Consider the following 4,581-nt stretch of genomic DNA (forward strand, 5'->3'; position numbering starts at 1 on the left):
GACAAAGTTTGCACAAGCTCAGTTTTAAGGCTGGGTGAATCATCTGATCTTCCCAACCCTTTGAGTGCTCTCTGATTATACAGATGAGAAAGTGAAATACCAGAAACATAGTGACTTTCCTCAAATCTTGTATTAAAAAATATGGTGAGCATGTTTCTCAAACTTATCCATTTCCCTCTTTATTTTGTAGTTTCCACAGTGTTTCTCCTAGGCATTTTGCCTTCAAGAGCTTGCTTTAACACTCCTAAGCACTGAATGCCCCAAATGTAGGAAATGCTCACTTGTATCCTCTTTTCTTTCTTATTTTGTTTTATATTGCATGCTTTCTTCTCTAGTCTTTCCTAATCCAAAATGTCAGAATCATAGTCAAATGATTCATAGTCTTTGACCCAATAACTTCAATTCCCTTATCCATACATACACTCAAGCCTATATTTTATATTTTTCAGTGTTGGTTTCTATGCTTTTATTTGCAAATATATTATGCATTCTTTGATGAAAAGCACCATGCCATTTTTAAGGAGATTTTTTAAATTAGGAAATATTTTTTACATCAAAAAATGCATGTAAGTCTAGAAGATATCATGCAGAATGATAAAGTGAACAGTCAGGTACTTAGTGGTACCTTACAGAACAAAACATTATCAACATTTCAAAGCTCCCGTATACCTATCACTGAAAGAATATATCTCCCTCACTCCCAAACTTAACCACTATTTCTAATTGTGTATTTATTATTCCTTTGCTTTCACTGTAGTTTCACTATAGATATGTATCTATCATTAAACCTGATATTGTTTATTTGATGGTATCAGACTATAAGGGACCCTGTCTTTTTTATCACTTTACTGTTGGATTCAGCACAAAGCCTGAGAAAGTAGAAATACTGGTATTATTATTATTATTATTATTATTATTATTATTAATTTGAATAAGCAAAAGAATGCATTATCTCAATGAATACCTGTAGGCTCCCTGTGAGGTGCCTGTGAAGGATCAATATGATCTCAATTTGATGAATGGGAGACATGAGGCTTTGAGAAGATTTGCTGATGCAGTTTTACCCTTGGTTTAGTAGACAGGGGATTGGAGATATTTTGTTCCTGACTCTCTCACTATTAGCATTGGCTGCACAGTAAGCCACCTTGCAATGTCACTTTGGTTTTATTACATAGAGTAAAAACTCTTTTTAAGATTTTTTTGATACTTGACCACTTCTCCATGTTTACTTTTATTCATCTCCCACAACCACTGGCATGCTGAATTCATGTTTTATAGGAAACAGAGAAGTAAGATACTGATAAAGATTGCATCTTTCACCTGTTTCAAGTGGTAATTTCTGAATTATCCTGTTAGTATAAGATACAAGAGTTGTGGTGTTGGGGGGTGGGAGAGGCTAGATTCGTAAGGGCAACAAGATGTGGCCAAAACATTTTCCACTTAATTCATATTAGTACCCTACGGACTTCTTCAAATACCTGATGAAGTTTGTCTTTATTTTCGTTACCCAGCAAAGTAATCTCCTTTTCCTCTTACCTTTGCTCTCTGTTGAAATCTTCTATCTTGATTTTGTTTTGGTGATGTTTATCCATTCTGATCCAAACCACAGGTTATTGCTACTATCTAGCTGTTCCTCCTGCAAGATCTAGGTGAGATCTCTCTGCTTAAGTTAGCCCATGCTTCCCTACTTTTCTAGGAGATTTTCTCACGTTTTCCATCACTTTCCCAAACTATTAATACATTAAGCAAAGGCCCAGGTGATAATAAATGAAATGAAAGGAAGAAAAGCAGGCAATTTGAAGAATAATAAGCCAGTTTAAAAAGTATGAATTTAGAATTTAGAAAATTTAAAATATCTAATTGCCATCAGTTTTGAGCTCTGTCTTCTTGGTCAAAAGATTTATGGTAAGTGTAATGGAGGACAGATAGTATTTGCTTCACATGAGTACTATGAGTTTATTTGTTTTGTTTTCTTTTTTTTTTTTAAGATGATATTAATAGAACACTGTCTAGGCTCTCAAGGAGTGAATGATTATAATTTAAAAAAAAATTCTCAGGACTTGAAAAAAAATTGGAAAGGTGTGTAGTTAAACAGTAGTTACTATAAGGTTCTTGAAACTACTTTTTAAATAATCATTTTCTTTTAAAAATGAATGTACATGGAAATGAATAATATATAGAGAGAAACAAATATATTAAAAGGATCTGAGAAGTAGTTAAAAACAATGAATATATTACTGTAAAATTTGCCTTTAGTTTTAAGACAGGGAATCAAAATAAGAAATATACTGAGTTCTTTATTTTGTCTTTTCTGATAACAAAGGAATCTTACAAACATATCTGGAGAGATATGACTCAGACAGAGATGTCAAAATTTTCAGTAGTTACAATATCTCTTTTTGTTAATATAATAATTATGCTTCATGTAAAGCTACCCAACTCCTACTAAGCTCTTTCTTATATTTCATGTAAATTTCTGCGCATTTAAAAATATGTAGCAATATGTGACTATTTGAAAGTGTCTTTTGCACTGAGATTAATTGCCTATTGTTTTACGATGCCAAATTACAATGGAGGAGGAACCCAAATGTCAAGATCCTGATCTCTTTTTTCTGGACTCTTGACTATTTCAATGCCACTGGGAAGAAATTTACTCAAATAAAAAATTGTCTGCAAGGGCAGGAGGAGTGTGGTGTTGACAAAGTATGTAAGTAAAAATGATTAGTTTCTCTCAGTCCAATGACATCATAATATAATTTTATTTAAAAATATTGAATTATTTCTAGAGTATTCATCAAGGGTAAATCATAGTCATTGTATTTTTCCTATTCAGATGCTATTTTTTTCTGTCATTATAATGATACCTATGTGAATTAACCTTACATTTTGTCAAAATACTTTGAAAATGTTGCCAAAAACTGCCTCCTTTAACAAAGCAGCTTATTCCAGTGAAATGTTTGTTCCTCATGACTTTGTGGTCTCCTCCTTCTCCCTGGAAAGCTTATTTTTCTCTAGATTTAAGTTTCTTTTTAAGTTTATGCTTCTAAAAGTAATTTACAATACATTTGATTTAAATATCTTCTTGAGACTACTGTTTTGAAGTAGATTTAATAGAATTTATAATTTCCCTTGAGAAATTTTATCTTTCTACCAAGCACTTTTTTCTCTATTTACATACATATTTCCTCTTTATACATATACATATATATTAGAATATTATTTATATTTAATGGAATTCATGATTTCCCTTGGAAAACTATATATATAAGAAATTTACATTACATATGTATATACAGAGAGATAGAGAAAACACTTAGTAGGAAGATAAGATTTCTCAAGGGAAATAATAAATTCATATATATATATATATATATATATATATATAGAGAGAGAGAGAGAGAGAGAGAGAGAGAGAGAGAGAGAGAGAGACAAAGACAGAGCCAGAGACAGACAGAGACAGAGACAGAGAGGAGAGAGCGAATTAAAACATTTCTTCTACTCATTGAAAAAATTAAGAGAAAAATATATCTGGCTAGTAATTCCTGATGCAGTCTTTTTCTACTTCACATATAATGACGAAAACAAAAAAATATATATATGAGTTTATTCAAGTATTTCTAGAAACTGAGAAGCATGTTCACTAACTGACAGACTATGGATTATACTGAAGAATTCTATCTGTGGCCTGCATGTGTTGAGCCATAGGAAAGAAACTGGCCTGGTCTGCAAGACCATAAGAAAATGTTTCATTCTTTCTATACTCTTTTCCCTATGCTCAGAAATATAAGATCCCACTGAACAGGAAACCTGGGGGCTGGAATTCTACTGTAAGACCATTCCTCTGTGAGGTGGACAGAATGCTGTTCTACTCAAGCATCCATTAGTACCTTTCTATACACATTCATATGGAGAGCACAAAATCCAAAGACAAGTCAATCAGAGCAATGGGAGCTGGTGTAGGCATGCCAAATACTGGGAAACAGTCTGTACCATTAAAATGTGGCAAAATAATATAAACAGAATGAGGCTCAGATGCTATAAACTAGGAGTTTTTGCTTTTTATTTGTTTAAAATGGATTCAGAAAGCCAGAGAACTAAGCATAAGAGGTAGGAGAAATCTCTTCTCAGTACAACAGTGCTACATATTATGAAAATTAAAATCTGCTCAGATACAGAAGAAAGAAGCTTATTATGGTCTAATTGGTCTTCTCTAGATATGTAAAGGGGAGCTGGCCATCACCTGTTTGACCCTTATAGAAGGCAATTCACTTATATACAGAGGGAAAATATCTAAGTTTATTTATTATCTTTTAACAATGATTAACCAAAAGAAAAACAACATTCGACCTATATAAAAATGAATCCATTTACCAGATATATTGTGTCAATATTTGTTCTTGGCCTGGGGGATGCCTTTATGAAAGGAAAAAGGAAAAAGGAAAAGGCAAGAAGATAAAATTAAAAGACAAACATCGAAGATAATAGATTAAGGAAAGATGATCTAGAATAAAATATTTTAAAAGCAGAAACAAAATAAGGTCTTTATCAAAGAAAAAGGATCTTTATTAAAAACAGTATATC

This window comes from Pteropus vampyrus, unplaced genomic scaffold (genome assembly GCF_000151845.1).
Source record: "Pteropus vampyrus isolate Shadow unplaced genomic scaffold, Pvam_2.0 Scaffold20, whole genome shotgun sequence".
Lineage (NCBI taxonomy): Eukaryota > Metazoa > Chordata > Mammalia > Chiroptera > Pteropodidae > Pteropus > Pteropus vampyrus.